Raw genomic sequence first — 9,948 nt, 5'->3', positions numbered from 1 at the left:
GAACGCTGCAAGTGAGCGTAATCTATGCGGACCTTGTGCAGCAGAGCATCAAGATCCGGATAGTCCCTCAGAAAGCTCTGCACGACCAAATTGAGCACATGTGCCAGACATGGTATGTGAGTGAGGTTGCCTAGGCCTAGAGCTGCCACCAGATATCGGCCATTGTCACACACTACCAAGCCTGGCTGGAGATTCACTGGCCCAAACCACACGTCGCTCTCCTTCGATTCCCCAAAGAAATTAATTTCAGGATGGCCTGTTGACGTTTGGCCACAGCTGTGCTCATATCGGTCGTAACAGGCTCCTGCTGCACTGATTCTGAGGAACTAGAGTAGGAGGAGGACTCAATATGTACAGACTGGATTCCTGCAATTCTTGGAGTTGGCAGAACACGTACAGCGCCACTCTCCAGATCTGTACCCGGCTCCACAACATTGACCCAATGGGCAGTGAGGGAAAGGTATCGTCCCTGTCCATGGTTACTGGTCCACGCATCGGTGGTCAGGTCGACCTTGCTACTGACGGCATTTAGTAGCGCATGTTTAATTTTTCCCTCCACATGCTTTTGCAGGGCAGGGACGGCTTGCCTGCCGAAATAAAAGTGGCTGGGCACGGTGTATTGTGGGACTGCCAATGACATGAAGTTCCGGAAGGTGTCAGTCTCCACCAGCCTGAATGACCGCATTTCAAGGGCCAGTAGTTTGGCAATGTCGGCATTCAGAGCCTGTGCTCGGGGATGGTTTGCCGAGTATGGCCGCCTTTTCTCCCATGCCTGTACTACCGATGGCTGTTGAGTGGCCTGGGAGTGTGAGGATGACTGGGAACGTGGTGCAGTTGGTGGAAGTTCACTGGGTCTCCGGACAACAGTGCCAGAGGTTCTTCCTTGATGATCCTGTGAGGAAGCCAAACCAGCTGTGTGTGAGCTGGAGGAAGAGGCCCCAACACGAGCTGAAGAGGTGGTAGGTGGTGCTGTACGTTGGCCTACATCTTCAGTGTATCTGTGTAACTCCACCCCGTGCTTGGTCCGCACATGTTTCCACATATTTGTGGTATTGAGGTTGCTGACATTTTTCCCTCTTTTGACTTTCTGATGACACAGCTTGCATTTGACAAAGCAAATGTTATCTGCAACTGTGTCAAAAAAGGACCATGCACTGCAAGTCTTGGGAGTGCCCGTTTTGTGTTAGGGAAGAGGATTGCTCCTCACGGGTGCCGAAGTGGAGGCTACAGGCAACCAAGTCTGCCCCCGCCCTCTCCCTCCTCTTTTGGCCGTTTGGGGAATCTCTTCCTCAGAACTTCTCCCACCACCTTCCTGTTCCTCATGCCATGATGGGTCAAGGACCTCATCATCGCCACTCCCCTCTTCAAACGCCTGCTTCTCCTGGGTAGTCTCACCAGCACCGTACGCACCAGAAAGTGGCACCTGAGTCTCATCATCATCAGATGCATACTGAGGTGTGCTGACGATAAGCACTGGCCCACCCGCCTCTTCAGATTCAGAGGGACAAAGCAGTTGCGCATCACTGCATACTCCCTCTTCTTCACATTCTAGAATGCTGCTTGGCTGGCCACCTCTTTCCAAGCCAACAGATTCAGAGAACAGAAGTAGAGACTGTGATGGCTCCTGTCCAGGGCTCTCTGACTGCCTGGGCAATTTGGCAGGTGGTGAAGAGACAGATGGTTGCTCTTCAGTGCTCTGGCCCTGAGAGGATGTGGAAGTCATTGAAGTCGATGCGTTAGCTGCCATCCATCCGACAACGGCTTCAATTTGTTCGTCCTGCAGCAGTGGGGTACGGCGAGGTACTACAAAGCTGCGCATAAAGGACTGTTTCCTGGTAAAAGTGGGGGATGCTGAGTCACTGGTGGCCGCAGCAGACACAGAATCCCCACGTCCTCTCCCTGCTGAAACTCCATGCCCACGACCACGTGCCTTACTCCCTGCCTTCTTCATGTTGGTAGACTGATAAAGATAGGCAGAAAAGTAAAAAAGGGGGGCTTAGTGTGCTTATTCCTGAACAGCTGGTAACAGGTTTAAGAAACGCTAATTTTATGAAGTGTGTGGACTACACTTTAATATAAGCTACTGTGGCCTACACAACTGTAAAGTGGAGTGTTTGGTGAACTTTTTTTCCTTTTTTTTTCAAAAAAACAAAAAGGATGTGACAGATGTGAAAGCGATAGTATCACAAACTTTTTGGAGCTATTACAATGCAGGAAGCAAACCTACAATGCAATAGATGAGGCTCCAAAAAATAGGGTAATACTAATCTGGCTGGGTCTGCAGGGCACAAGCCAGCAAAAAGGCTTATCTATCTACTCCTATATAGTGTTTGCAACCAACCAATGTAGATGGATAAGGATGGATGCACACTAATAGGAGAATAAAAAAAGAGCTGCAATAAAAGAAAAATATGTGTGAGGCAGTGACGCACGCTGAGCGGCCTACAACCAGATGTAGCTGAAGGACACACTACTCAGCACTGCACTCACACACAGAGACCTCTCAGACAGCCGTGATCAGTGCAGCAAACTGGGCACTAGCACTGAAAGGCTGCAGAGAGGCTCCGCTGTCTACTCCTAAAGTGTTTGCAACAAACGTATATGGATACGGATGGATGCACAGTGCACACTAATAGGAGAATAAAAAATGAGCAGCTAAAAAATAAAAATATGTATGAGGCAGTGACACATGCTGAGCGGCCTACAACCAGACGTGGCTGCAGGACACACTACTCAGCGTGAGCTGCACTAACACAGACCTTGCAGACAGCTGTGAACACTGCTGCAAGGCAAAAGAAAGCTACAGTGGTGGATTATGTAGCCTGGGTAAAGCACAATATTGTTTTGATAATCGCTATCTCTAACTGTCCCTCATAGTCTTCAACAGCAGCCTGTCCCTATATGAATTCACAGCAGAGTGAACAGAAATGGCGGCTGCTGCGGCTTTTATAGTGCATCATGACATCATTTCAGCAGCCAATCACAGCCATGCCAATAGTTAACATGCCTACATGCCTAACAGGATGTGCCCACACTTCTGAGGATTCCCATTGGCTGAATCAAATCGAGCGGGCTCATAGCATTATGGGAACTTCCGATTCCGGTATTCGATATGAAAAAAGTATCGGAACTAAGTGTCGGAATTCCGATACCGCGAATATCGGCCGATACCCGATACTTGCGGTATCGGAATGCTCAACATTAGTCGGCGCTATAGAAATAAAATTTATTATTATTATTATAGGCCACCCTAAAGAGATGTGTTTTGAGGGAGTGCCGAAAAATGTGTAAGTTGTGGTTATACTCCTAATTTTATGGGGGACAAAGAGTAAGAGGTGAGTTAAGTAGGTAGAAGATTGATCTGAACCAGACAAAGACTAGATCAGCATTGTAACTGTCTTTGTGTGTCTCAGAGATTGAAAGATGTGAGAGGTCAAGAGAAGTGGGAAGTGATAGAAGCTAAGATGCAGTTGGGGAGGTGGGACTGTTGAAATATCCCAGGATACGGGTTGGCAATTCTGTGGACATGAAGTGTTGCAGCAAGGCAGAAAAGTGGCCAAGGAAGCTCACTCCTGGGTGCGTCTGGGTGATGGTATGGGACCGCTGTTAGGAGGGTGAGCAGACGGAAGTCCATTGCGTCTACTGGGTCTATAATTATAACATTTTTCAAAAACAAGATTCTTAGTGGCAGCAAGGAGTGTGGGGTTATCGTGGAGTTAGCAATGATCGTACGTTGGGATATACACGTATTCTTTACGTTATAATATGGAGGTGGATATGCCATACTCTTATTAGTCAGCTGAGAACTAATTATTGGGAACAGCCTGGGCCCTCCTCAGATGATTATTGCCCAGTCGTGTAATTGTCTGAATGATAGGGCCCAGCTGAGGGCTCTTCGCTCCAAAGATCATAACAGGTGGTTCTGCGTGACTCACTGCCTGTGATTTCGATTATTATTGCATGTCCAATCTATTGGTCAAGGAATTGCAGCCTTTCTACCTTGTGGACACAGATGGTTTCCAAAATTGATAGTCGTCACAGTCTCCCAGTACCAAATGCCCAGTCAACCTTACTAAGACAGATGTGCCTGCGCTACACTAGCATGTTACAGACAACATCACTTATACCCTAAAAAATCTATATCTAAAAGGATGCATTTCAACAATGACAACTGGATGAGCAAGCATGGACAGGAGCATTGCATCTCGCTTGACTGGGTTTTAAGTGACTCGGGTGGCTGTGGGGGCAGTCCGGGAAGGGCCTGCTCCACAAGTCTTGCAATCACCAAGCTTTGCAGGGCACTTGGGGATGGAGAACTAACTCACTATGCACAATAAGATGGAGAATTAAACTATTACACAAGAGGGAACATGAAAACCTCAAAAAGAGGAAAAAATCCTCCAAAAAATTCAGATACAAACCAGACAGGCCTAAATGCATTTGCACTAATACAGGGTGCAGCGGACCCAAAAAAAATGGCAGCTGCACAGGTGCATAAATACCAAATGAAACAGCCAGCCTACAATCAGGGATTGGCCGTGTGGTACACCAGTGCAGAAGAAATAATCCGCATGTGGCAGTGTTCACACATGGAATGCAGGGCTTCTGGTTCACAACCTCCCAGTAACACTATATAGGGGGGCTGCCCAGTGCCAACTAGAATGCCTCCCATGTGAACAGAGGCCACAAGTTTGCAGAACCATTTGGGCCCAACTGCACCCTGAGAGAAATATACAGTGCACAAAAAACATATCAATATATGTAAGGTATTGGTTGATATTAAGGCCTTATTATGGAAGCTGGCAAACTGCATCAAAGTTCCTTACACTTGCCAGTCCTACTCTAACATGAAAACCTCAAAAAGAGGAAAAAAAATCCTCCAAAAAAATTCAGGTACAAACCAGACAGGCCTAAATGCATCTGCACTAATACAGGGTGCAGCGGACCCAAGTAAAATGGCAGCTGCACAGGTGCATAAATACCAAATGAAACAGCCAGCCTACAATCAGGGATTGGCCATGTGGTACACCAGTGCAGAAGAAATAATCTGCATGTGGCAGTGTTTATTTCTCCAACCCTTCTATTAGACAAGAGGGGTTGGAGAACTAAACTCCTAAACAGCTACAATTGGAGAATGAAGCAAATACACATCAGAACATGGATATCTAATCTAATAGACAAGACAACAAGGGTTGGAGAACTAAACTACTAAACAGCTTGGGTTGGAGAACTAAGCTAGTAGACACCAAGGGATGAATAACTAATCCACTAGCCACCAAGGTGTCACTAGAAACCAAGTCTTGGAATCCCCAGGGCTTGTGGAGGAGATGTATTTAACACTCCCTCCAGTGTTTCTGCCTCCTCCCCTGCCTCTAAGGCCTCCACCTTCACCCTCCACCTCTATCTTTAGAAAACACATTTTCCACTACTGCACAGAGAATCCCCCTCAACCTGGAGCCAGGGAAGGCCGAGTGTGATAATGGTGCGAACCTGGTGATGGACCTATGCCAGGACAGCCTCACACTTGCACCTTGCATGGCTCGCATCCTTAACCTGATGGTACAGCAATTCCTCCTCCACTGTCCCAGTTTGGATGCGCTGCTACAGAAACCACTGTTTTTGTGTGCTCACTTCTGCTATTCCACTTAAGATGAGAAAATGGAACCGGTCTTAGAAGCGCAGGAAAGGGACTCAAACCAGAGATGGGTTTAAACCACAACGCGTTTCGATGGAGGATCTGTCTTCATCAGGTGGAAGTTTATTAATGACATAGGGGATGGGGTATTTAAATGGGAGGCAGCCAATCACAACAGTCAAAACAGTCACATGTTATGATAGTCACATGTTACGACAAGATGACATCATATTTTATAAAATTGTCAGGTATGTGGTCAATAATCGTTTAATTTTCATGTTAACTGTCAATCTATTTTTGTGGTATACTTGATTGAATGTGGTTGCGGCCTACAGTACGTAGGTCGAACCATACAAACGATGCATGCTAGATTGAACAAGCATCGACAGAATACCAAAAATGGCTTTCTCCTGCACAGCCTTTCCAAACATTTTTTAACTGTGCATCAAAAAAATCCAAAAACTTTGAAACTAACGATTATTGACCACTTACCTGATACCGTGGCTGATCGCTTCAACAGTTTAATCAATAGAAAAAGCTTTTGGATATTCAAGCTTGGCACACTTGCCCCTGAAGGTCTGAATTTAACTATAGATAAAGTGACCAGATACCTTTAACTAGACCCTTACATTCTGCAGTCTCCTGCGTTTCATCTGCAGTAGAGGAGATTGCAGAGGAGAGTGCCTTGCGGCAACTCTCTTCAGAGGCTAATTCCTCTGTTCCCTCCACTGAGCATGCTCATGGGACAAGCTCCCATTGGAGTTCGGGAGTCATGTGCTCAGGTCCTGTGTCTAATCCTATTGGCTCTTCCTGGAGCCTTGGAGATTTCCGGCAGGTCCTGTTCGGTATAAAAAGCGCGCATGGCTGCTCCGCCATGCGCTAGTATTTCATACTTGCTGCTGTATGTATGATGATGGATGCTTGGACTGGTGACTGACTTATTAAGAAACCCCTTCCCTCTGATAATACGACTGTGTGAGTGTTTGGGTTCAGCCAGTAGCAGCGCTAGCGCCAGCGCGCTTATGCTCCATCTACCTCAGCAGCTAGCGTCCTGCATCGCGCTTGCGATATTGCAGTGCCATCTCTGCGGCACAGGTTACGCCGCGCTGCGCCTGCAGTCTTGCAGGGTGTTTGCAGTTGCGACGCCACGCTCCTTATTTTTACAGTAGGTCTAGAAGGAGTAGTCCTGGTGTTGAAGGCTACTTCTGTGACTATTAATACCATGTCTGTATCGCTGTGAGTCTGTGACCTAGAAGAGACCCAGCATTTAATTTATGTTGCATGCCTGCAGCTCTGTGAACATAACAGAGCTTGTTTCAGTGCACTGGGTGCCGTTAACCCTTGTGCACATTACCGCCTTAGTGCTCTGCCTCTTTTAGCAGCGTTTTTTCCATCCATCGCACGGTGGACCCCGAGTGGTGAAGGCACTTTATTTATTTTTTATTTACTGTCTTCCGCCATTCCTAACATCTTGACCGAGTCTCTTTCCTGTGCTCCTAAGACCGTTTCCATTTTCTCATTGCTCCTATCCTCCATTGGAGGTTTTCGGCTGGAGCTGCGTTGGAGACCTGACATCTTTGTCTGCCCCTGGGTTGCTTCCTAAGCGCTCCTCTATGACCGCTTATCACTGACTCTTTTTCCACTTAAGCTGGTATAGAGATCTTTCAGACTACTGGTTAACCGGTTGATATGCAATGTAATTGCACCTTGGAATTGAACTCAGCACATGTTGCAGTGACTGTGGCAGCAGCGCTGAGACCTGATGCAGTATGACATTTTGCATATCCTGGCACAACGAAGTTTGTTTCCTATAGAATCATGTCCCTTGCAATGGTGCCATCATGAATTGGCTTCAGTCCGGTCTCTTGTCTGTGTAGTGTTGTGCAGAATGTTCAACTGGTAGCTCTTTGTTACTTCAGTAGGAGTGATGAGATCTCAGAGTCTTTTTATACCCAAGGCATGTAAGCTATTTTTAGAATTACCCAGTGTCCTTAAGTCCACCCTCATATTCTTTTCCCTCTTTACTTTCAAAGTCAACAAACTGGTTCCAGACTACAATACACAATTTGCATATCAGCACACATCAATAAACAAAGATAAACACACACTATGTACAAGTCACTATTACAGACTTACACAGTATGTTAAATGGCATGCAAACCTGTCTTCTTGACCCACCAGAAATAAATACTTGCATCCAAAAGCCAATATACAGATAAAAGTCAATTATTCTTGGTTTGCAAAAACATAGTTGACTGGGTAATTAATATAATATTAGGAGTCAGGTTCCGGCGTCTGCTCTGCAGGAATCCAGACCCTGACATTCTGCAGTCTCTGGCTCTTTATCTACCACAGAGGAGATTGCCTTACAGCAAATCTCTCCAGGGGCTAAGTCCCTCTGTCCTCCTACTGAGCATGCTCATGAGACGGTTTCCCATTGGAGATCGGGAGTCATGTGCTCAGGTCCTGCTCCAGATCTCATTGGTCCATCTCGGAGATCTGGAAGCTTCCGCAAGGTCCCGGCTGCTATAAAAAGCGCGCATGGCCGTTCTGCCATGCGCTAGTATAGACTATACTGCTATGTGTGAATGGTGACAGATGTATGATTCTGGTGACTGACTTATTATAAAACCCCTTCCCTCTGATATTACGCATGTGGCTAGGGAATTAGTTCAGTAGTCTGCGCCAGTTTGTGGCAAGCCTTAGGCCACTGTGCACACCGCACCTCTGCGCTAGCATCCGACATAGCGCCTGCTTTGTAGCTGTGTCGTCCAGCGGCAGTGTCCTGCGCCACGCTGCAGTTGCAGACCTTCTTGGCGTTCGCAGTAGCAACGCCGCACACACGGTAGGTCTAGACGGACGCAGCCTCTCTGTCTTAGTTCCTGCTCCTGTGACCTTATACCATGTGGGCATTTACCTGAGCCCTGTGACTCTAACAGGCTCAGCGTTTTTGTATGTTTATGTTGCGGCGCCTCTGTGTGTGAACAGAGCCCGCTCTGCGCACTTTGGGTGAAGTAGATTAAATCCCAGTCAATCTGTTGAAACTAGAATATCTCCTGTAGTTTCCATTTGTTGTTGAGGTCATATATCCATTCTTGTCTTCTTCCCAAGGCCGAGTTGGTGGGATTGGACATAGTAGTGTCCGAAACCTGCTATGCATGCCTCATCACTGGTCTGCTGAGTCTGTCTGTATACCTCCCAGGTTGTGAAGCCCTGGACGGTGTCTACAAACACAAGTCCCCTGCATAATCCCTGGTTCCGCCGGGCTGAGTAGTGTCCCACTTGTTGCCACCAATTGAGGAGAAACAGTGCGTTGGCAAGCACCCAAGTCTGCTAGTTGAAACTGCATGGACCATGGCGTCCCACCTAATACCCGCTCTCCCATTAAATGTGAACGTAATTCTACTCAGACAACACAAGTTTCGGATAAACTAGTGTGACAATACTTTATTGAACCACAACACCCAATTACAAACAGAACAATCTCAGCAATTACCCCCAAGATAGTGCACATTACAGGGTCTCACCCTTCCGCTGACTCGTCAGGATAATGGTAGATGTTATGTCAGAGCTCCCAGGGCCACTATTTCACCTGTGACACACACACAGAGAAGAGGTAATGACAAACGTAGAGAGACGACAGTCCATACAAGGTCCAAAGCCAGTTGACATGAGAGCCAATACCTGGCTTATCTGACCATCTCCATGGAACCAGGCAACCAGTGGGTCCAAAACCTATCTTTCTCCAAACGTTTCTATGCTTCGGCAATGGTCACTGGATCAGATTTGTATCCTTCCAACCGGAGCCGAAACCCCCTAGATTGTTTAGCATATCAGCACACATTAATAAACAAAGATAAACACACACTATGTGCAAGTCATAATTACAGACTTATACAGTATGTTAAATGGTAAATCAGTTTGTAGTCTGTCTTCTTGACCCACCAGAAATAAACACTTAAATCCACAAGCTAATTGAATTGAAAAGAATTGAATTTTTTTCTGTATTTCTTCTTGGTTTGCAAAAACATAGTCGTCTGGGTAATTAAGATATACTCTGGTTTCTTCTCACATATATTACTCAAATTATTGCACTTTTTTCCTCAACACAGTTGGTTTTATTTTTGCAAAGTTGGCAGATTATGTGAATTGGCTCATCCTTTGCAGTGTCAATAAGGCCCAGTCTATGCAACCCTTGCCACCCTTGGGAGCTTCAGACCTGCAGATGCTGCTAGTCAGAGGCACAGCTGTGGCTGAGGATACGTCGCTCATCATGGCTGCATCACTTCATGTCTGTGATGGACGGCGCAACG

This window comes from Dendrobates tinctorius, unplaced genomic scaffold (genome assembly GCF_039654945.1).
Source record: "Dendrobates tinctorius isolate UK_male_01 unplaced genomic scaffold, ASM3965494v1 ptg000216l, whole genome shotgun sequence".
NCBI classification, from domain to species: domain Eukaryota; kingdom Metazoa; phylum Chordata; class Amphibia; order Anura; family Dendrobatidae; genus Dendrobates; species Dendrobates tinctorius.
Note: the sequence above shows the minus strand (reverse complement) of the source record.